Source organism: Trachypithecus francoisi, unplaced genomic scaffold, assembly GCF_009764315.1.
Source record: "Trachypithecus francoisi isolate TF-2019V2 unplaced genomic scaffold, Tfra_2.0 Lachesis_group8, whole genome shotgun sequence".
In the NCBI taxonomy this organism is placed as follows: Eukaryota; Metazoa; Chordata; class Mammalia; order Primates; family Cercopithecidae; genus Trachypithecus; species Trachypithecus francoisi.
In genome coordinates, this window is record NW_022681473.1 from 45766025 (window position 1) to 45791313 (window position 25289).

The 25289-nt window shown below is 42.6% G+C and overlaps 1 long non-coding RNA gene and 1 pseudogene across 1 annotated transcript in view; one reads left to right on the forward strand and one right to left on the reverse strand.

Moving 5' to 3' along the window:
* Positions 1–25289, reverse strand: part of LOC117080219 — a 49660-nt gene that overhangs the window by 8544 nt on the left and 15827 nt on the right. The window contains exon 2 of the long non-coding RNA XR_004435760.1: positions 2216–2400. This is a non-coding gene — a long non-coding RNA (uncharacterized LOC117080219). The remainder of the gene's footprint in view (positions 1–2215; positions 2401–25289) is intronic.
* Positions 8572–9667, forward strand: LOC117080218 (annotated as a pseudogene).

Genomic DNA, 25289 nt, shown 5'->3' on the forward strand with positions numbered 1-25289 from the left:
GGATGCAAATTCCAGCCCAGCAGCAAGTATTTTTTACATCCAAAGATGGGACAGAGTAACAAATACGTGAATTTCCCCCTCACTTGGGGTATTTGACCCAAGGCTGGATGCCCATTGGAAGGGATGCACAGAGCACACTGGCTAAATCTAGGGTATTGAATAAAGGACCTTTAGGGTCTGTTCTGCCCTGAGACTCAAATTCTCAGCAGCCACCCTGTTACTCTTCAGTATGTCTATCACCTTTCCTTCATGTTCAGCACTGCCTTTTCACCAGCTCATATCTTCCTTTTTGCCTATTAATTTATAATCTCACTCCCCACCTCCAGCCACCATATTATCTATTGCCATAAAACAAATTGTTATGGACTGCTTATTTATTTGTGTCTTCCCAAAATTTATATATGGAAGCCCTAATTCCCAATATGAGGTGGGGCTCTTGGGAGTGATTCAATTTAGATGAGTTCATAAGGGAAGAACCTCCATGATAGGAGTAATATCCTTATAAGAAGAGAAAGATGGCCAGGCGCAGTGGCTCATGCCTTTAATTCCAGTACTGTGGGAGGCCAAAGCAGGAGGATCATATGAGGTCAGGAGTTAGAGACCCAGCCTGGCCAACATGGTGAAACCCATCTCTACTAAAAATACAAAAAAAATTAGCAGGTGTGGTGGCGCACATCAGTAATCCCAGCTCCTCAGGAGGCTGAGGTGGGTGGATTGCTTGAACCCAGGAGGCAGAGGCTAAAGTGAGATGAGATCATCACATGCACTCTAGCCTGGGCAATGGAACGAGACTCCATCTTAAAAAAAAAAAAAAAAAAAAGAGGAAGAAGAAGACACTAAAGTTCTGTGTCTTTTGCTCATGTGAGGACACAGTAAGAAGGTGGCTATCTATAAGCCAGTAACAGGGCCCTCACCAGACACTGGATCTGCTAGTTCCCAGCCTCCAGAACCATGTGAGATAAATGTTTGTTCTTAAGCCACCTAGTCAATGGTATTTTGTTTTAGCACTCAGACCTGACTAAGCCAGAAATTGCCCCAAAACTTAATAACTTAACATTAAAAACATTTACTATCTCACAGTTTCTGTGGGCCAGGAACCCAGGAGTGGCTAGCTAAAGCCTATGGTTTTGAGTCTCGCAGGCTGCAATCAAGGTTTTGACTGGGGCTAGAAGTGCCCTCAAGGCTCCACTAGAAAGATCTGCTCCCTAGCTCATACCTGTGGACAATGGAGTGAGGCTCAGTTTCTCATGAGCTGTTGGTCAGAGGACACCCTCAGTTCTTTGCCATGCAGGCCTCTCCATAGAGCATCTCACAACAGAGCAGCAAGCTTTATCAGAGCAAGTGAGAGGGCAAGAGACAGAGAGTGCCATTGAGATAAAAGGCAGTCTTTTGTAGCCCAATCAGGAGTGACGTCCCATCACTTTTGCCGTATTCTATTTCTCAGAAGCAAGTCACTAGGTCCAGACTACATTCAAGAGCTAGGCTGTGACTGCCAGGAGTCATGGTTCTTATTGAGAACCACATCAAAAGCCTCACGCCATGCTCCTGCACCCACCCATCCCCAAAGGTAAGCTCTATGACAGCAGGAACCTCATCTGTCCTTTCTCCACCCAAAACCAGTACCTCACTCCGAGTAGATGTTTGCTATCTGTTTTTTAAGGAATAAACAAAGTAACCAAACTATAAGCTCAAGGAGCTCCCAGTATTGCACCCTTGAATACATGCCTGTATTTTTTTCAAATTTTATTTTTAATTGACAAGTAATTGTATATATTTATGGGATACAATCTGATGTTTTGATATATGTACACAATATGGAATGATTAAATCAAACTAATTAACATGTCCATCACCTCATATACTTATCATTTTGGGAAGAGTGTGAACAATTAAAATCTACTCTCAGCAATTTTGAAATATACATTACTAAATGCTTGTTGAATGAATGAATGATCTAAATGTCCTTTGGTGAACATTTGACACAGTCCCTACATCACTAGATAAAAAAATTTAGGAGACTGGGTGGCTTCATGAGTACCATGAAAAATAAGAGTTTTTTTAGATATAATTACCCATAAATCCTCATTCCCCACACATGTCCATGGGGCCATTTTGCAGATGCTTAAATGACTTAGGAATCTCCCTGGAAGATATGTGGGAAGAGAGCTTGCTGTCACTAGCAAAAGGAATGGAAAGCAGACCTTCATCTTCTTACCAGGTTGTGGCAGGGGCTCCAGAGAGTTTACATTTTAAATTTGCATAATTGTTTCCCCTTGATTGGCTCCCCTTCCTGCTAAGGCTGGTGTCCTGGAGATGCATGTCCAAGTGATAAGTATATTGCCAACGCAGATCAGATCTGTGCATCGCTGCTGCGCTGCTGCCGTCAGCTGATCGACAAACCTATTAAAATACAAAGAAAGCCCCAAATGAGCAACTTTGGGGACCTGGAGGAGGAGGCTGGTAAGAACATATCTTCTCTACCCCCACACCACCTCTACCGCAGCTGTTAATTGCAAAGGGGAGCCTTGATAAATGAAACTGAAAACAGATACACAACTCGACCTGTGTTTATTAAAGAAATAGCAAATGGCAAGATGCCAGCACGGATAAGCTTCACCATAATCAGTGTATTTATTTCACCAAAAAAAAAAAGCTCGTCTGGTGCTTTTAAGGCTGATAAACTCATTATGCAAAGTTTCAGCCTCCATAGAACTGAGGCTTTTCTATATGTTAATTCATTTCAGTAAATAATTATTCTGTTTGGCTGAGGAAACACATGTCCCCATAATTTAATAATTGGGAGGGTTATTACATGTGATTAATAGGAGTCATAAACTAACACTGAGAGTTTAAAACCATTTTGTTTTTTCACTTTGAACAGATATAATAAAGAAGGTTGATGGGACGGTAGGAAGATTCTCCTCCCCTTCACCCCCACCCCCTTCTCCTTTTCTTTTTAGAGTTGGGAAAGCAGTGCTCAGAACAGGAGAGGTTGTCTTTCTTCTCCACCTCAGGTCTAACTCTGATACATGGCCTGCTTCGCTTTGGAATTTTGAAATGTGCCTCGGTGTGTCTAAGTGTGTCTGTATGTAAGAGGTGAGAAAGAAAGAAGAAAGAGAAGAAGAAAGGGGAGAGGACTAAAAAGAGAGACAAAGAGAGAGGAAAGAACTTGAGTGACTGGTTCCTCCAGGCCAGAGGCTCCCAAGTGCCCATGTGAGCTCGGACCTGTCTCTTCACTGTGGATTAGTGAAGTTTACCCCAATCCTCAGTGAAATGGGAAAAAGATTAGAACAATGTAGTAACTTTTTCATAGAACCAATATGTATCCAATGATTTAAAATTCTAGGATCACCCTTCACACAACTGAAGTGTTTAAATGCCCTTTTATGAAATAACACTTGTTGGTAATATCTTTCTCCACCTCCTTACTTGGAAAAATGAAAAACTGGCAACTTTTAACCACTTCCCCACAATATTTTTTGGTATTTTCAGTTTAGAAATGTATTAATTCCAAATCTGTAAACCTTCAAAGTCTTAGAATCAGAGAGAACTATTTGGTCTCAAGAGTAAAACCACCCTGAGCCAGATTTCCAAATCTGATTTTTCTGGGTTACTTCCTTGTTCAGTATATGGATGAAGTCATTAACCTACATATTCATCCAGCAATTCAAAAATATTAATTGAGCATCTACTATGTAATAACCACTAGTCTTAGCACGGATGATAAAGCAACTGATGTATTTTAGTAAACAATCATCTATTTTGTTGAAGGAGTGTTAGTTACCTCTATAAATGTAGAGATTGCCTGTATGTGACTGCTATAGTTTGGATGTTTGTCCCCCAAACCTCATGGTGAAATTTGACCTCCAGTGTTGGAGGTGGGGCATAATGGGAGGTGTTTTTGTCATGGGGATAGATCCCTCATGAATGGCTTGGTGCCCCCTTGAGGTAATGAGTTTTTTGTTAGTTTCCAGGAGGCACTGATTGTTATAAAAAGCCTGGCACCTCCCTCCCCTCCCTTGCTTCCTGTCTCACCACATAATCTCTGCACACACCAGTTCCCCTTCCCCTTCTGCAGTGAGTAGAGACAGCCTGAGACCCTCACCAGAGGCCATCAACAGATGCCAGCTCCATGCTTCTTGTACAGCCTGCAGAACGGTCAGCCAAATAAACCCCTTTTCTTTATAAATCATCCAGGCTCAGGTATACCTGAGTCCATAGCAACACAAACGGACTAAAGCAGTGACTGAGGCAACATCTACAGTGCCTGGTTCTTACACAGGATCAACACATATTTGTTGGCTAAATGAATAAACATACTACACATGGTTGTTATGAGATAGCAGATATGTAGGATCTTTACATATTACAATATTGTTGTCGTTTATCCTGCCAAGAAATGGATCTTTCATGCCCAGGTAGGGCCAGCAGAGAAGTCCTAAGTATCAACGGCTTACAAGAAGCCACCTTAACTGGCCCCCCATCATCATTCCAGACACATTGGCTACTCTATTAGTCCATTTTCATGTTGCTGATAAAGACATGCCTGAGATGGGTAATTTTTAAAGAAAAAGAAGTTTAATGGACTCACAGTTCCAAGTGGCTGGGGAGGCCTCACAATCATGGCAGAGGCAAAAGGCACATCATACATGGCAGCAGACAAGACAGAATGAGAGCCAGGTGAAAGGGGTTTCCCGTTATAAAATTATCAGATTTTGTGAGACTTATTCACTACCATGAGAACAGTATGGGTGAAACTGCCTCCATGATTCAATTACCTCCCACTGGGTCCCTCCCATGACACATGGGGATTATGGGAGCTACAATTCAAGATGAAATTCGGGTAGGGACATAGCCAAACCATATCAACTATCCAGCTCCCCTAAATGCCCACCAAGGACCCATTGGCTCTTCCCAGCCCTAGTCCCAGCCCCAGATCCCTGTCTTGATCTTTGACCCCTGATGTCCTGATCTCAGCCATTCTCAGTCCCGATCTTTGCCAGTCCCGCCATCCATGTCTGCTCTGGCCAGAGGGATGCTGGTCTACCAGTCCACCATCCAGCTTAACTAGGATCTGCTTCAGACTGGGACACGTTGGTTTTGGCAGAGGATGGGGGACTGGGGCTGCATCTTATCCAATGTGCCTCCTCTTTCGTAAGGATATAGTGAATCTAATAAAGTACAAGCTCTGCTACTTTGTAGGCACTAGCATCCTAGGCCAGGATCACTCTTCCTGTGAAAGTAGCACACCTAGAAGCTTCAGAGAGGTAAAAGCTCCAAACCATACTAACTCATTCAAATGCATTTAATTTGTATCTCATATGCCTAATAAATGTGAGTCATCATGCTAGGCACTGGGCATACAGCAGTGAACAAAGCGGGCAAAGATCTCTGGCCTTGTGATGCTTCATTTCCAGTGGACAGATAGAAATGCATATACAATAAAATGCCAAGGAGTGATCAGTGTTATGGAGAAAAACAAGGAAGGCCACGGGGGCAAGGTGGCAGAGAGGGCCTCTCTGAGGATGTACATTTGAGGTAGATAGTGGGGGAAAGGCATATCAGGCAGAGGGAACAGCAAGTGCAAAGGCCCTGAGGCCTGAGTATGCTGGAATGTTTTAGAAATGGCAAAAGGCAGCCAATGAGTGACATTCCATGGGCTACACAGTAGAAGAGAGAAGATAGTGGGCAGCCTGCTCACGTGGCACCTTATGAACCATGGTGGGACTTTGGATTTATTCTCAATATTTAGGGAACCAATGACAAATTTTCTGATAAGTTAAAAGCAAGGAAAGGCTTGAGCCAAAACCTGGCCTGGCCAACATAGTCATGAAAGAAGCAGCCCATCTTCAGAGAATTCCTTCCAGCCCTTTCTTCCTCCTGCGCCCTTCAGCCCTGAGCTGACACCCTTTGCCCTCGACCCAGGTCTCTTGTCTCTCCTTTGCACTATTCATTTGGTCACTGACTCTTCAGCAAATAATCCTGGAGGTAGGGGATGAGAATCATGTGCTAAGCACCATGCCACAGCCAGGATTGGTTACTGGGATATACACAACCCAAAGGCACCCTGGCTTGAGATCATACTGGACATGGGTTCAGAGGAGCTGATTCTATCCAGCTTTGCCATTTAACAGGCTTTGTTTTTAAATAGAACTGCAATAACTGCTCTGCTCTCATGCAGTGCTGAGGAACCAGTGATGAAACTGGAGTGGCAGCACTCTAGGTAAACTATAGAGTGAGGAGCCCATGTCAGCTGCTCATGCCAAAGTGATTATAGTCATTAAGCCCTAAACCTGCCTACAGGACTGGGCCCCAGAAATGTCACACCTCCATTCCCTCCTTCAAACTCCCCTAACCTCACTGTTATTCAGCTCTAGCAAACACTGATCTTTCAGATCCCAGAGGTCACAGAAAACCTGCACAAGTGTAGGGCATGGCCTCGTGTGTGACACACCCAGCACTATCCTAGCACCTTCTGCAGACACATACCTCCACAGTCTCACCCACAGAAAGAACACACACTGCACCAAAAGGGCCCTTGGGCACATGCATATGCACTGCTTAGCTGATCAGCTGATCCATGTAATGGGGATGATGAAAAAGCATTTGTTTATTTATTTACTCATTCATTCATTTGGTGAGTCATCAAACATTCCTTCAGAGGCTTCTCTGGGTCAGCTCTGTGGTAGGTCCTGAGGCTCCAGCCATGACCTCTATGGCCTGGCCCTGGCATAGGGAGGCCTGAGATCTACCTGGGACAGACTCTGGAAGACTGCTTTATGGCCGTGGCCATCTCATCAGCAAGTAGGGAGCTATGGGAAACTGCATCCATCTGAGGGGTCAGCAATGGCATGGCTGCCTCCAAGGTATGTCTGTGTCACCTCTGTTGAAGACTATGTTTGCCACTTTGAGTGGCCCATGGGACAAATTGTCTTTCTCCATAGAAGGAGCCACCTCTGCAGCCCTGTAGTTGATAGTAAGTCAAGTGAGCAGGGATTTCATTCTGCCCTGCCATGCAATGTCAGTTTATGACTTTGGATACAACGCTTCTGCTCCCTGGGCTCTGGGTGCCCATCTATCACAGCAAGAACTACAGAAGACAAACGTTCCTACAACCTTCTCTTGTACTAGACCCATCCTCATTACGTTTGCCCTATACTCCCCTGCCACCTTGATTTTCTGCATTTTATTTAACATTTACCTGTGTGATGCTTAGTGTGAGCTGGGACATGTTGTAAGTGCTTACATGAACTAACTCATGAAGTGGGTACTACTGTTATTCCTAAAGATAAAGAAACCGCAGCACAGTGAAGTATTTACCCACTGTCCCTTAGCTGGTAAGTCTGGTACTGGGAATCTGACCATGCATCTGTCTTCAGAGTTCATTCTCTTAACTACTATACTATGCTGCTTCTCTTAACAATTTTCTTTAAACTGATTCACTTTTTTTTTTTTTTTTTTTTTTTTTGAGACAGAGTCTTGCTATGTCACCCAGGCTGGAGTGCAGTGGCCAGATCTCAGCTCACTGCAAGTTCCGCCTCCCGGGTTTACACCATTCTCCCGCCTCAGCCTCCCTAATAGCTGGGACTACAGATGCCCACCACCATGCCCATTTTTTTTGTATTTTTTAGTAGAGATGGGGTTTCACCGTGTTAGCCAGGATGGTTTTGATCTCCTGACCTCGTGATCCGCCTGTCTCGGCCTCCCAAAGTGCTGGGATTACAGGCTTGAGACTGATTCACTTTTTTAACATTATTTTTAAAAAACCATTATGACCACTAATTGAAAACCTATATGACTTGCCATAAATAGAAGAGACATTAAAATGCATGACTATTACATTTAAAACCCAATATTCCTCCAAGTGACTCCTAAGATCATCTCTCAGACCACTGGGGACACTTGGGGACACCTGGGCAAGAAGCACTAATGGTTTTTCTGACAATTTAGGTACCTGCAGGCCTTCCAGGAAGAAGCTTGGGGGCAGACAGTCTTTATGCCTCTCTGGCCCTCCTCTCCTGCTTACAATAGTGCCACTCAGCAATATGCAATGTAAAGGCTTCAAGGAACTTGGTTACCACCAGCCTGGGGCTTCAATGACTCACTCTCAATCCCTGGGCATGATGTATCCACTCAGGGGCTGGTGACAGCCTAGCCAGAGGCTTCTTTTGCTCTCTGGTTTCTGGAGCGACAACCCACTGGAGGTATGTCCAATCCCTGCCAGAGTAACGGACAAGTCTCCACTGTCTCCAGTGATGCCAGCAGAAACTGCAGGAGCAGGAGGTGGAGTGGGTGTGGATCCCAGCATGGCTCCTGGATTTCTGCCAGGAAGGTATTCTGAGGATAGCAATCTGTGAATTCCACCACTCATGCTCCTGAACCCGCACCAGCTCTTCATTAAAAAACCAAGACTTGATTAAACAGTTGCAGGCATAGTGGACTTGTATCATCTTTCGAGGTCTCAGCCTCTTCCCACTGCATTTGCCCATTTGCTCTGAGCTTCATAAAGCCAAAACTGGCTAGACCTTCTTCCGTTGCACCTGCCTGTAGCCATGTCATTGTGACTCCACCATGTTCAAGGTACGCCTGGTCCAGGGCTCCATCCTGAAGAATGTGTTGGAGGCCCTCAAGGACCTCATCAGTGAGGCCTGCCAGGACATTAGCTCAAGCAGCTGAATGTGCACAGCATAGACTCGTCCTGCATCTCCTCGGGGCAGCTCACCCACTGCTCCAAGGGCTTCAACACGTGCTGCTGCGACTGCAATCTGGCCATAGGCATGAACCTCACCAGTATGTTCAAAATACTACACTGTGCTGGCAATGAAGATCTCATGACGTTAGGAGCTGAAGATAATGCAGACACCTTAGCCACTAGTATTTAAAGCACTAAATCAGGACAAAGTTTCAGATTGTAAAGTGAAGCTAATGGATTTGGATGCTGAACAACTTGGAATTCCAGAACAAGAGTACAGCTGTGTAGTAAAGATGCCTGCTGGTGAATTTGCGTGCATATGCCGATATCTCAGTCATATTGGAGATGCTGTTGTAATTTCCTGTGCAAAAGATGGAGTGAAATTTTCTGCAACTGGAGAACTTGCAAATAGAAACATTAAATTGTCACAAATAAGTAATGTTGATAAAGAGAAGGAAGCTGTTACCATAGAGATGAAAGAACTAGTTCAGTTTACTTTTGCACTGATGTACCTGAACTTCTTCACAGAAGCCATTCCATGCTCTTCTACAGTGACACTCGGTATGTCTGCAGATGTACCCCTTATAGAGTATAACATTGCTAATATGGGACTTTTCTTTTTTTTTTTTTGAAACAGAGTCTCACTCTGTCACCCAGGTTGGAGCGCTTTGGTGCGATCTCGGCTCACTGCAACGTCCGCCTCCCAAGTTCAAGCGGTTCTCCTGCCTCAGCCTCCCAAGCAGCTGGGACTACAGGCATGTGCCACCACGCCCAATTAATTTTGTAGTTTTAGTAGAGACAGGATTTTGCCATGTTGGTCAGGCTGGTCTTGAACTCCTGACCTCAGGTGATCCATCCTCCTCGGCCTCCCAAAGTGTTCAGATTACAGGCATAAGCCACTATGCCCGGGCAATATGGGACATTTAAAGTAAATACTACTTGCCTCCCAATATTGAAAATGAAGAAGGATCTTAGGCATTCTTAAAACTCAAGAAAATAAAACTAAGCTCTTTCAGAACTGCTTCTGAGATGCCAGTATATAGTAAAGTCTTTTCTGTCACCAAATTTATGCTTCTGAGTACATATGTAAGTATAATTTTCTGTAAATAACCTATTTTTCTCTATTTTCTATAATTTCTTTTTTTAAAATCATACTTTAAGTTCTGGGATACTTGTGCAGAACATGCAGGTTTGTTACATAGGTATACATGTGGCATGGTGGTTTGCTGCACCCATCAACCCGTCATCTAGATTTTAAACCATGCAAGCATTAGGTATTTGTCCTAATGCTCTCTCTCTGCTTCCCCCAATCCCCCAACAGGCCCCAGTGTGTGATGTTCCCCTCCCGGTGTCCATGTATTCTCATTGTTCAACTCCCACTTATGAGTGAGAACATGCGGTGTTTGCTTTCCTCTTCCCGTGTTAGTTTGCTTAGGATAATGGTTTCCAGCTTCATCCATGTCCCTGCAAAGGACAAGAACTCATCCATTTTTATGTCTGCATAGTATTCCATGGTGTATATGTGCCACATTATCTTTATCCAGTCTATCATTGATGGGCATTCGGGTTGGTTCCAAGTCTTTGCTATTGTGAACAGTGCTGCAATAAACATATGTGTGCATGTGTCTTTATAGTAGAATGATTTATAATCCTTTGGGTATACACCCAGTAATGGGATTGCTGGGTCAAATGGTATTTCTGGTTCTAGATACTTGAGGAATTGCCACATTGTCTTCCACAATGGATGAACTAATTTACACTCCCACCAACAGTGTAAAAGCTTTCCTATTTCTCCATGTCCTCTCCAGCATCTGTTGTTTCCTGACTTTTTAATGATTGCCATTTTAACTGGCATGAGATGGTATCTCACTGTGGCTTTGATTTGCATTTCTCTAATGACCACAGATAATGAGCTTTTTTTCATATGTTTTTTGGCCACATAAACGTCTTCTTTTGAGAAGTGTCTGTTCATATCCTTTGCCCACTTTTTGATGGGGTTGTTGTTTTTTCTTGTAAATTTGTTTAAGCCCCTTGTAGATTCTGGATATTAGACCTTTGTCAGATGGATAGATTGCAAAATTTTCTTCCATTCTGTAGGTTGCCTGTTTGCTCTGATAATAGTTTCTTTTGCTGTGCAGAAGCTCTTTAGTTTAATTAGATCCCATTTGTCAATTTCAGCTGTGGTTGCAATTGCTTAGGGTGTTTTAGTCATAAAGTCTTTGCCCATGCCTATATCCTGAATGGTATTGCCTAGGTTTTCTTCTAGGGTTTTTATGGTTTTGGGTTTTACGTTTAAGTCTTTAATCCATCTTGAGTTAACTTTTGTATGAGGGTGTAAGGAAAGGGCCCAGTTTCTGTTTTCTGCACATGACTAGCCAGTTTTCCCAGCACCATTTATTAAGTAGGGAATCCTTTCCCCATTGCTTGTTTTTGTCAGATTTGTTGAAGATCAGTTGGTTGTAGATGTGTGGTGTTGTTTCTGAGGCCTCTGTTCTGTTCCATTGGTCTATATATCGGTTTTGGTCCCAGTACCATGCTGTTGTGGCTACTGCAGCCTTGTAGGATAGTGTGAAATCAAGCAGCATGATGCCTCCAGCTTTGTTCTTTTTGCTTAGGATTGTCTGGGCTATACGGGCTCTTTTTTGGTTCCATATGAAAGTTAAAGTATTTTTTTCTAATTCTGTGAAGAAAGTCAATAGTAGCTTGATGGGAATAGCATTGAATCTATAAATTACTTTGGACAATATGGCCATTTTAGCAATACTGATTCTTCCTATCCATGAGCATGTAATTTTTTTTCCATTTGTTTGTGTCCTCTCTTATTTCCTGGGCAGTGGTTTGTAGTTCTCCTAAAAGAGGTTCTTCACATACCTTGTAAGTTGTACTCCTAGGTATTCTCTTTGTAGCAATTGTGAATGGGAGTTCACTCATGATTTGGCTCTCTGTTTGTCTATTATTGGTGTATAGGAATGCTTGTGATTTTTGCACATTGATTTTGTATGCTGAGACTTTGCTGAAGTTGCTTATCAGCTTAAGGAGTTTTGGGGCTGAGACAGTGGGGTTTTCTAAATATACAATCATGTCATCTGCAAACAGACAATTTGACTTTCTCTCTTCCTATTTGAATACGCTTTATTTCTGTCTCTTGCCTGATTGCCCTGGCCAGAACTTCCAATACTATGTTGAATAGGAGTGGTGAGAGAGGGCATCATTGTCTTGTGCCAGTTTTCAAAGGGAATGCTCCCAGCTTTTGCTCATTCAGTATGATATTGGCTGTGGGTTTGTCATAAATAGCTCTTATTATTTTGAGATATGTTCCATCAATATCTAGTTTATTAAGTGTTTTCAGCATGAAGGAGTGTTGAATTTTATCAAAGGCCTTTTCTGCATAATCATGTGGTTTTTGTCATTGGTTCTGTTTATGTGATGGATTACGTTTATTGATTTGCATAGGTTGAACCAGCCTTGCATTCCAGGGATGAAGCCAACTTGGTTGTGGTGGATAAGCTTTTTAATGTGCTGTTGGATTCAGTTTGCCTGTATTTTATTGAGGATTTTCTCATCAATGTCCCCCAGGAATAATGGCTTGAAATTATCTTTTTCTGTTGTGTCCCTGCCAGGTTTTGGTATCAGGATGATGCTGGCCTCATAAAATGGTTAGGGAAAAGTCCCTCTTTTTCTATTGTTTGGGATAGTTTCAGATGGAATGGTACCAGCTCCTCTTTGTACCTCTGATAGAATTCGGCTGTGAAGCCGTCTAGTCCTGGACTTTTTTGGTTGGTAGGCTATAAATTACTGCCTGAATTTCAGAACTTGTTATTGGTCTCTTAAGGGATTCGACTTCTTCCTGGTTTAGTCTTGGGAGGGTGTATGTGTCCAGGAATTTATACGTTTCTTCTAGGTTCTCTAGTTTATTTGCATAGAGGTGATTATAGTATTCTCTGACGGTAGTTTGTATTTCTGTGGGATCAGTGGTGATATCTCCTTTATCACTTTTATTGTGTCTATTTGATTCGTCTATCTTTTCCTCTTTATTAGTCTGGCTAGTGGTCTATCTATTTTGTTAATCTTTTCAAAAAAACAGCTCTTGGATTCATTGATTTTTTGAAGGGTTTTTCATGTCTTTCTATTTTCCTATCTCCTTCAGTTCTGCTCTGATCTTAGTTATTTCTTGTCTTCTGCTAGCTTTTGAATTTGTTTGCTCCTGCTTCTCTAGTTCTTTTCATTGTGATGTTAGGATATCAATTTTTGATCTTTCCTGTTTTCTGATATGGGCATTTAGTGCTATAAATTCCCCTTTTAACACTGCTTTAGCTGTGTCCCAGAGATTCTGGTATGTTGTCTCTTTGTTCTCACTGGTTCCAAAGAACTTATTTATTTCTGCCTTAATTTCATTATTTACTGAGTAGTCATTCAGGAGTGGGTTGTTCAGTTTCCATGTAGTTGTGTGGTTTTGTATTCTCTATAACTTGTTTAAAGAATAAAGTCTAAAGTCAAATCTGGTCTTGTTAACCTAGAACCAGTTTTGCCTTACTTAGAAATACATCTTGTGATTTTATAATACAAAAAGGTCTTGACTCTAAACGCAATTTTAAGAATTGTTTTTGAATTTAAATAAAGTTACCTGAATTCCAAATGTCACAAGGCAGTGCTTTCATTTGTACCAGGACTGTTGCAAGTATCTACTGAATTATCAGCTAAAGCTACCATTTCATGTAAATGCTTTTTTAGTCTAGAGCACCCTGGTGAAGATCAAAAATATTTCAAACACAGTAGGGTACCAGTTATCTGGGGGGATCTGTCAAGTTTATTTCATTCTAACTGTGCTCAAGTAACAAACAGGGGAGAGTAAAACAAATCCTATGTATTTCATCATTTTGTCATGTTAGTTAGCAAAAGTTAACACTCTTCAGAAGCCTAGTGTACCCAAAGTCTTGTGGACTTTATAAGACTATAGAGGTCACATTTCTTTTCAGCCTAGGGCGTCTTTTACAAGAGCTTTGGAAGTTTCAGTAGATGTGTGATGGGGCCCGAGGAGTATGGCTGTGAAAAAATTTCTCTAATATAAATACCCGTTTTTTGGGACTTCACTCCCTTAAAGGATGAAGATGTCTTAAATTCCATGTATATTGGACCCAACCAAGAAAGCAAAAAGGCCCTGAAGTTGTAAAGAAAGACTTTAAAACATCCCCAGTAAATGCTGCAAGGTATATTTTGTGTTTGGTAGATTAAATGACTGGTTTCTTTCTTGTATTACTTGGACTGAGTTCTAGTTACTAGACATTACAATTAACTGTATTAAGTAGCTGGTATTCATTTACCTACAGTGTGCTTGTGAGTAGGGAAGGAGGGCTGCAAAGGGGCTCAATGAAAATTTTTAGGGTGATGAAAATATTTTATCTAGATTGTCGATCATTCCAGGAGTGTATGCTTTTTTCAGAATCCATGCAATTGTACTTCATTGTGTGTAAAATATACCTTAATAAACCTGACTTTTAAATAACCAAGTTTTTTCTTGCATTGGCAGTGGAGGGAGGAAAACTGAGGAACTGGCACAAGACAAAACAGTCTTCCATTAAACAGTTTTCTTTAATTTGCACACATTCACTTAGGGAAGATGCTTGGGGAACCAAATTATACATGTGCCATTGAGCAGCAGGCTGGGTGCTCAGAAGGCATGGTTGAGTCATTGAGGTAAGAGAAATCAAGCTGGAATCCCCCAAAATAAAGTTTGAGTCCTGTCTCCAGCACTTGGGCAAGTGTGTGTGTGACCTCTGTGACCTCCTCTCTGGGTCTCCATGTCCTTATCTCTAAAATGGGGATAATATCCTGGGCCCACCCAGCTCACAGGGCCATTTTTGGAACTGAGTGAGAGTGGCTCTGAACATGCCGTGGAAACAGTGAAGTTCCCTGTGGATGGAGGCATCTGAGATGATAAGGAATTAACCACCCTCATGTGGTGACACCAAACCTGGTGCCAGGGACAAGGGCAGTTAGTTTTAGGTCTGCCCTCTGAAAACAAAGGAGTAGTCCTGCCCACTTCCATGGCAGTCATTTGATCCATAAGATAACCAGACTCACAGAAGGGCAAAATGCCAATGAAATGAAGTATTGGTTTCGCAGGAATAGAAATATTCTTAAACTTCTTATTTTGTTCTGGAATAAAATATAGGCTTGATTTCCACTGCAACTAATTTACCAAGTAAAATTTGGCCAGGAGGCATTGGAGGGTGTGGTTCAGGGAGGCAGGGAACAACTTTAGCTCGGTTGGAAAATTCAATAGATGACAGATACTCGGTTCAGTTCAGGTTCCAAGCAGGAGAGTTGTTTGCCCAGTTTGGGTTTAGAGGCTGTTACATTTGCAGTCCACTGGCCTTTTGTAATGGGGCTTGGATGAGCAAGTGACATTCATCATAATGTGCTTTTTCAGTGTTTGCAAGTCAGAATCCATTTGATGGATGACATTCAGCTTTGGCTGTAACCACTAAGACAATAAGTTGGCACAATGGCTTGCCCAGACACACAGGGGGCATCTACCCACCACTTCATTCATTCATTCAACAAACATTTATTAAACTCCTATTATGCTAGGCTTTCTCCCAAACAATCGGAAAATGAAGATATTTAAGATTTAGTTTCTGATTTCAAGGAGTCCACAGTTGAGTAAGATATAAGCCTGTAGAGAGATATATTACCATATAGGGATGTTAACAGTTATAGTCAATGCCCATACCAGGAGCAGGACAAGCACAAAAAGTCTAAGCATCAGTTCATGCTTCACAGAGGAGGTGGCCTCTGGTCTGGACCTCAAAAGAAGAGTAGAAGTTCACCAACTAAATGACACTGCATTCTGATTCTTATTTGTTTACTAGTGAATGGGTGTATTTATTTCTGCATACACACACACACACACACACACACACACACACACACAGAGGCCATTAACTTTGTCTTCTTCATTGCTAACCAGTGAGAAAAGACTCAGCAAGAAAAGGACCATTGATACCTGATATAGTTTAGATATTTGTTCCCACACAAACCTCATGTTGAATTGTAATCCCCAATGCTGGAGGTGGGGCCTGGTGGGAGACGTTTGGGTTGGGGGACGGATCCCTTATGGCTTGGTGATGTCTTTGTGATAGTGAGTTCTTATGCGATATGGTCATTTAAAAGTGTGTGGCACCTAACCTCCCCACACCGCCCCCACCTATTCTCTCTCTTGCTCCTGCTTTCGCCATGTGATGTGCCTGCCTCCACTTTACCTTCTGCCATGAGTAAAAAGCTCCCTGACCTACCCAGAAGCCTAGCAATGTCGGCACTATGTTTGTACAGCCTGCAGAATAATAAGCCAATTAAACCTTTTTTTATAAACTACCCAGTCTCAGGTATTTCTTTGTGGCAACACAAGAATGGCCTAATACAATACCACACATAATCCTTCTTCCCCTGACAAGCCAAGGCCCTGGGATGGGCTGAGGTGACAGTTACAAGCAGGGAAGGTCATTCTCATAGAGCTGCCACTTGCAATGACAGCAAATAAGCAAAGAAAGTTCATTTCGGATTCTACTGTCTTAGGATGGGTAGCCCCATGACAACTAAATAGCCTTGATTTTGAGGAAAAAGCAAGAAGTCGAAACCTAATACCAGTTCCTATCAAGACAAAAAGGTAATTATGGCATTTGGTCTGCAGGTGTCAAAGAGCAAAGTAATGTTTGACCTTGCCAAAGGGCAGGGATTATGTCATGAGGATGTGTTAGACACTCACTGTACGCTCTACTACTCAGTATCAGAGGAGCTGGGGAGGAGGGAACTTAATTCTCCCAGCGAGCAGGGAAGGCTGGCAGAGGCAGCATATTCAGTAGCCAATTGCCCAAGGTGGCTGCAAACAAAAAGATTAGACTTGCCTAACTGTTCAAGCTGCAGAACAACTCCCGAGGAAGACTTATTGACTGCAGCTTCAGAAACGACAGCAGAGAGAAGGAGCAAGGAGGAGGGACGAGGAACACATGTGTTGATCCTGCTCACACTGGCAGGCAAAAGAGGCTCCAGCCAGAAAACAAGTCAATGCAGAAACACTGGCTGAAAGTCACTCATTCTGGGGAAACTAAGAGAGAGGTGACGTTCAAAAAAGGTAAAGCTGGCTCACGCCTGTAATCCCAGCACTTTGGGAGGCTGAGGTGGGCGGATCACCAGGTCAGGAAATCGAGACTATCCTGGCTAACGTGGTGAAACCCCGTCTCTACTAAAAATACAAAAAAATTAGCCGGGTGTGGTGGCATATGCCTGTAATCTCAGCTACTCGGGATGCTGAGGCAGGAGAATCACTTGAACCCGGGAGGCAGAGGTTGCAGTGAGCCGAGATCACGCCACTGCACTCCAGCCTGGGTGACAGAGCGAGACTCTCTCTCAAAAAAAAAAAAAAAAGTAAAGCATCAAGTGACGGCATCAAGATGAATTTGTAGATTTAACCAACCATGAAGATGCACCTCCTAAGTAAGCTAAGTCCCCTAACCCACCACTCTTCCTCTTAAATGGTCACAGACTAGTAGCTGGCAGGTGCTAGACAGGCCTCCAAACCAAATCCTTCATTTTATACTAGAGGCATTAGGGGTGGTAAGAATATCAATGGACTGTGATCAAAAGTCCTTCCTCTCACTAGCTACAGGATCTCAGACAAGACACCTCAGCCTGTAAGCTGCAATTTCCTCATCAGTGTAATGGGAACATTAAGATGGATGTCATTTGAATGTTGTGAAGACCAAATAAGACAAGTGAGAATGCATCCTAAGGGTTAGGTATATTTTTAACCTGTGAATACACCGCGGTTCCAAAAGCCAAAGTGATTTAAGTCCAAGAAATTAGCAAATGGGATGCAGAGCTAGAATTCCTGACACCTCAGGTGATGTTCTTTCTGCTAAGCCACGCCTGCCAACATGGAAAGAGTTTCATTTCAAGGGTGCAAATCTTGTCTCCCAGGCAAGCTTGTGTGGGACAAGGATTATGTATTCTCCATGCCCCACTATGGTTTTTGGTACTTAATAATAACAGCCAACATGCATGGAGGTTTTACAGTGTGCTGGGCTTTGTTCTAGGTGATTCGCATGTGCTAACTCATTTTATCCACGTATCAAATCTATGAGGTAAGATGGTGTTATTATCATCAACTCCATTATTACAGATGAGGAAACTGAGCACTGGTTAAAAAAGTACCCAAGATCACACTGCCTATAAGTTAGTTATATTTATTTTCATATCAAGGCAGTCTGACCCAAAAGCTCTACTCTAACTACTATGAGGAGAAGCGCTGATGTTGGAGCTGGCTGCGTTATCCCAGGGAAAAAGTAACCTGCTTGGATATAGAAGATTGGCACAGGGCTTGTACACACCAGGGACTCAATCAATTGTTGTTTCCCTTGACTTAATGGAAGTCCTGCAATAAAATAGCTTGCCATATGCAGCCATGGTGCTGGCTTCTTACCATCAGGATGACCTGGAAGTACTTCAATCCTTTCTGCCTCTCACATAGGACTCAAGGAAATTTGTCTTGTATGCACTGAGCCTGAACTTCAGCCCACAAGGAGAAACATTCAACCTTGCTGACAGTCAAAAAACACACATTAGAATTACATACTTTTAGGCTGCGTGCAGTGGCTCACACCTGTAATCCCAGCACTTTGGGAGGCTGAGGCAGGTGGATTGCTTGAGCCCATGAATTCAAAACCAGCCTGGGAAACATGGAGAAACCCCGTCTCCACAAAAAAAAAATACAACAATTAGCCAGGTGTGGTGGCCCATACCTGTGGTTGCAACTACTCAGAAGGCTGACGTAGGAGGACTGCTTGAGCCCAGGAGGTCGAGACTGCAGTGAGCCATGATTGCACCACTGTGCTCCAGCCTGAGTGACAGAGAAAGACCCTGTCTCAAAAAACAAACAAACAAACAAAGCCTACATACTCTTTTCACCTATCAAATTAGAAAAAAATTAATGATAATATTTAACGCTTTAATGCTGGCAGATGTGGGGTAAAACTGGTATTCCTAGACCCTGCTATAACAGTATAAATTGTACTTCTCAGGAAAAGTTTACCCTCATGTAGTTGACTCTTGTTATTCACAGTGGTTATATTCTATAATGTCACCAGTAATACTGAATTAATGAATTCTGAACCATTGCTTCTAGGGGAGACATGGGGTTAGGCTCCTGTGATCCTCTGGTCACATCTTCATCAACCAATCAATGCATAAGCTTGTTTTATGTGTGTTTCTGTTTAAAGACACGTTATTTAATATACTATATTCTGTTGATTAACACTGAATTCACAGCCAACAGCGCTACAACTCAGGCCTGAACAGTGCTCAAACATACATATTTTCTCTATAAGGCACATCACAGCCTTCTTGCACTTAGAAACATAAGACAGCACATCAACACTATGATAGGGGGTCATTTTCAACATCAAAATCATCCACATAAAGCACAAAAATGCAAAACCATAGCACTAACTAAACTGTAAAAAGGACACTCGTTTATAACTGAATCAGGAAGGTAAGTGTCACCTTGCTGGACCTCAGCTGTGAATGTGCATGACAGGTGCCTCACTTGCTCCCACAATGTACATGTCCAAGAATGACCATGAAAGCACAGCCAGTATTGATTTGGGAGTTACAAATAACTGTCAGCATGCAGATCAATTCACAAACTCAGAATCTGTGAAAAATGAAGACCAACTGTATATATTAAGAACCTAACAAGCTTGTGCACATTGAAAGGCACGGGTGACAGAAATCTGGATTTGATTTCACAAGCAGCTTTTGAACTGATCTTATTTCAGCTGAAAAAGATCCATCTGAGTCTAGAGTGTGGGCTCGACTGGTAAGAACCACTGTTCAGTTCAGGCTGAGCATTGCAACAAGGAGAGTTAAAGGCCCCAAGCTTGGATTTGGGGATGAGAAACATCACATGTATGTTCCCACACATGTGATGGGAAGACTCAAGGCCCTGGCCTCCAGGGAGAAAGCTTCCACCAAGAACCAAGCCCTTCTCCAGTGTCTGCTGCATCCACGGTTCTAGGGACAGCCAGGAGAACAAAGCCCCTTCTGCCGCTCTGACTCATTTCTGCCCCTCTTCACCTCTCTGATTTGTTTGTGGTACTGTGGTACACTGGCCTCCTTGCTGTTCCCCGAACACACCAGGCAGGCTATGATCCCACCTCAGGGACTTTGCACTTGCTGTCTGCCCACCTAGAACACCCTCTAGACATTTGATGGGCTCCCTCCCTACCTCTTTCCTCTCTGCTCAGTGAGGCTTTCTCTCCCCTCTCTGCCTTCCCTGTTTTGTCTCCATAGGAATTATCACCATCTGATAGATCATTTGTTTTGCTTGTTCATTTATTATTTCTCCCCCATGTAAACTGGGAAGAGGGAGGTTTTATCATTCTTATAGTACCCCCATTCCTAGAAGAAGGCCTAGCACATAATAGGCACTCAGTAAACTGTACTATTTGTTAAATGAATGAATGAATGTAAGATACTAGTAATAATAATAGTGGGAATTAACATTTTTGCACCAGTCACTGTGTCGGGTGCTTTACACAGGTTACCTCATTGAAATTCCAAAGCCTTAACATGTGAGCACTGTTATGCTTATTTTGCAGAAGGAACCAAGGCACTGGGAGATTATGCAACTTATTTAAGGTCAACCAGCCAGTAAAAGATTGAACTGTAATAAATCTCAGCTTTTTCTGACTCGAAAGTCACTATACCAATTTTTAAACTTTCTGTGGTTAAGGACCAGTTGGATTTTTTTCTTCTTCTTCTTCCCAGTCTATCATAGATTGATAACAGAAAAATGAAATGGGGGGAAAAGTTACAAAACACAATATGCGTTTGGAGGTCATGGTACTATCCAAGTTTTTAAACACTTTGAATGCTTGTACTTATCTCCCCACAGACAGGTAGAAACAGTTTGGCCCACAACGCAGTTCTTTGAGTATACTGAGCTCTGCAGTACACCCAAGGAATCAAATACTGTCGTCCTGAGTTTCTGGGTCATCTGGAGACTGAGGTTGAGGCTCCAGGAGAAAAGTCCATGATCTCTTTTACTTGTAGGAAACTTGAAAATGTCTCAAGTCAAGTTTCCTTCATTTGACCCTTTACAGTTGTTAGAAGTGGGTCCTCTCACCCTCAATTTTCAGGTAAGAAAACCTGTTTTTCCTCTGCCCAGAATGCCCCTCCTCTGGGCTCTTCAGGGGGTCACCTCCTTAGAGTGACCCTCCCCAACCAACCATGCAAATAGCATTGCTGACCGTCTCTTATCACACAGCCTTATTTCCATCACAGCATTTTTTACCATCAGAAATTATCTTTTTCCTTGTTTACATATTTACATTCTCTCATCCCTTTTTATATTAATAATACAAACTCCAGGAGGGTGGAAACCTCAGTTCATCAGTCCCTCTACCCAGCAAAGAGTTTGGTCCCTTGAAGGATTAGTTGAATAATGCAGTAAGAAAAAAGAAACACAGAATGATTAAATAGCTTACCTAAGGTCAAAAGCAGGTTAAGGGCCTGAGATGGAAATCACATCCACTCAGTTGTTCAACAGATAATGTTTCAGTGTCTCTTTCTCCAGCATGGGCATGGAGCCGGGCACTGGGGTCTTGGTGGTGGATGAGAAAGGGTAGGCTCCTGTCTTGATCAGGGCCCACAGGACTAAATCCCAAGCACAATGGTTCTCCTCCCTGCCTTTCTAGCCCTCTCTATGTTCTTTCATCTGCACATACTATTCTGTTTTCAAACACTTTCTCACAAAAAATCGTGTTATTGTGTAAGCAGGATATTGTATTACACCCGCTTTTAGCATTGCCAGATAAAATGCAGTTACATTTAAATTGCAAATAAACAATGAGTAATTCTTTAGTATGAATATGTTCCATGCAATGCTCAGGAAATACTTATACTGAGAAACTGTTCATTGTTTTTCTGCAACTCAAATTTAACTGGCTCTCTTGATTTTTTTATTTCATTTTTTTCCCCAAAATATGGCAAGCCTACACATTTTACAGATTAGAAAAACTGGGGCTCAGGGAGGACAGAGAACTCCAGTAACTTGGCCCTAAAGGCAGACACCCAGCCAGAGAGCCAGAGCTAGCCCTATCCACCATAGAACAATGAAGTCAATGTTTCTTGAGTCAGAACACCTGACCCCACACAGCTCCTTTTACTTCTTTCTTAAAGAGCCAGTGCTTCTGAGCCCAGGCCAATTCCAGCATGGCTGTCCAAATCCATATCCCCTGAGGATTATCTTGTCATTGAAATGTCTCCCTGGCCTCCAGCAAAGAAGCAGTTGCCATGTCTATATTTAATTACTTTTAGTAAATTTTCCTTCTGATGATAAAAATACCTGCTTGTAATATATTTACAAAATGAAACACTACACATCAATGAAAAAGGAACAGATGCTGCTACATACAACAGAACAGCTTGGTAAGTTTTTATATATTTATACACATCGGCCTAAAGAAATAGCACCGAGTAAAAGTCTCGACGCGAAAAAGAAAACATCTGGTATAAGCCCATATATATGAAGTTCAAAAATAGTCAAAACTAATTTGTGGCAGAAGTCAGAACAGTGGTTTCTGAGGGGTGGGGATCATTGGGAAGGAACATGAGGGAACTTTCTGGGGTTTTGGTAATGTTCTGTATCTTAAGCTGGGTGATGGCTATATGTATATATAAATATATCTTAAAACTTACGTGTTCACTTAAGACTTCTGTACTTTTCCAGTTGTAGATTATACTTTAATGAAAAATTTAAAATAAACAAACGATACATGCTGATTGTAAAAAAAAATGCCTAATGTAGACAACTATTAAAAAAAAATTAGGCCCGGAGTGGTGGCTCACGCCTGTAATCCCAGCACTTTGGGAGGCCGAGGTGGGCAGATTACGAGGTCAGGAGATCGAGACCATCCTGGCTAACATGGTGAAACCCTGTCTCTACTAAAAATGCAAAAAATTAGCCAGGCGAGATGGCGGGCGCCTGTAGTCCCAGCTACCCAGGAGGCTGAGGCAGGAGAATGGCGTGAACTCGGGAGGCGGAGCTTGCAGTGAGCCGAGATTGTGCCACTGCACTCCAGCCTGGGTGACAGAGCGAGACTCCGTCTCAAAAAAAAAAAATTAAAAATCGTCTGTATTACCACCACTGGGAGATATCACAACTAACATTTTAGCGTGTCTCCTTCCAGATCTTTTTCCACTAGCATTAACCTTTCATGAGTATTTCCTAAGAGAGGAATTCGGGACCTAATGCCAATCAGCGGAGGTGCTAACTTACTTAGGAGTCTAAATTTCCTGGACATGACTTTCACTTACCCAGAAAGCCCTGACACGACTAGATTTAATTTGACCATTTTTAGAAAAGCATGGAACAATTAACAGCAAATAAATGGAATTTAAATCAAATTGAATACAGCTTTTCAATGATATGTCTTAGAATTTAATTTTAAGCACAGTAATGAATAGAAAATGAAAGCTTGGCTTTGGAGGAACTCATGAGCCTTCTGGGACCCCGAGTGCCACCTACTGGTCACGGCCTGCCATGACACATCCCATCCTCTGTGTCACCCTCCTTAATTAAAAGCCCCAACTATGATGCCTCCTATTCTCGTAAGTTTATACATCTCCTCCAAGAGCTTTCCAGACATCTTTGTTTCCCCAGTGCATCGTATGCGTCCTATAACATAGAATTATCTTAATAAATATTTGCTCAATGAATAAAAGGATGGATGGGTGGATGGATGAGTAGATGGGTGGATGGATGGATAGATAGATAGATAGATAGATAGATAGATAGATAGACAGACAGACATTCTTGTACCTCATTGTGAAATAAGAGAATAATCCCTATCCTACTCACCTCAAAGACATTTTTCGAAGCACAGATAGCCTCTGGTAAAGACCATAGGGATGTGAGTGAATATTATGACAGCCAATGCTAGGAGATTGTAGGAGTCAAGTGGTGACCATGGTAAGCAGTGAAGCTAGAGACAGGTAGAGCATTAAAAACAGGAAACCTAAATAAATATGAAAATATCTTGAGCCAGGGACTTAATAGGAACTTGAAAACTGTTACCTCTTTTCCCTTTCTTTTGTCCCCTTTTACAGCCCCATCTCACACATTCTTTCTATAGTATATGTGGAGTTAAGAATGAGGATCTGACCGGGTGCAGTGGCTCACACCTGAAATCCCAGCACTTTGGGAGGCTGAGGCATGAGGATTGCTTGAGCCCAGGAGTTTGAGACCAGCCTAGACAATATAGAGACACTTCATCTCTATAAAAAAATAAAATTAAAAAAAAAGTTGCTAGGCATGGTGATGCATGCCTGTAGTCCCAGCTACCTGGGAGGTCAAGGCTGCAATGAGTCATGACCATGCCACCGCACTCCAGCCTGGGTAACAGAGCAAAACCCTGTCTCAAAAAGAGATCTGTCCTTTCCTGGGCTCATTCAGAGGTAAAGTGATGTTCAATGTTTGACTCCTGTCAGTTTTGAAAGAGGCCAAGATCACTGTGCTTGTAATGTGAGCTGGCCCATCAGAACCCCTCTCAGTTAGGAAAAGTGGTTTCTGAAACATCACTGTCAGTCTGGCTGATTGCGAGGTGCCCATCTGAGCGTGTCCACTGTTGACAGCATTTGACAAGCATCATGTTGGCCTCACTTCTAGATGCTGCACAGTGGGGGCTCTGTTCTGCATAAAGGCTGCATGATGTGGCAGAAAGAATACAGACAAGAATTAGTAGGACTAGGATTTGCCACTCACTGGCTGGGTGACCTTGAGCAAGTCAGCTTGCCTTTTGCCAGTATATAAACCACTTCATTAGAACAATGTAACAAGATAATGCCTGGGAAAACACTTTGTAAACTAAAGCACTGGACCCAGGGTAAGATGTGGCTATTAATAGAAGCCCAAGTGGGCCAGGCACGGTGGCTCAGGCCTGTAATCCCAGCACTTTGGGAGGCTGAGATGGGCGGATCACCTGAGGTCGGGAGTTCGAGACCAGCCTGATCAACATGGAGAAATCTTGTCTCTACTAAAGATACAAAATTAGCTGGGCATGGTGGTGCATGCCTGTAATCCCAGCTACTTGAGAGGCTGAGGTAAGAGAATCACTTGAACCTGGGAGGCGGAGGTTGCAGTGAGCCAAGAGCGCACCATTGCACTCCAGCCTGGACAACAAGACCAAACTTCCATCTCAAGAAGAAAAAAAAAAAGGAATCCCAAGTGAATATCTGCCCCAGAGGTGGCCTGACCCAGCTCAAAAACCACAGTCCCAGCTACTCAAGAGGTTGAAGCAGGAGAATTGCTTGAGGCCAGGAGTTCAATGATGTAGTGTACAATGATCGCACCTGTGAATGGCCACTGCACTCCAGCCTGGGCAACAAAGTGAGACCCCATCTCTAAAAAAAAATTTTTTTTAATAAACAAAACTACAGGTAGTGTCACTTGCACTGATCTGGATCAGACTTCTACTGATGAACTTCAACACTATTTTAGCAGCTACATGACAAACTTTTTCATGTTGAGCTTACGGTCCAC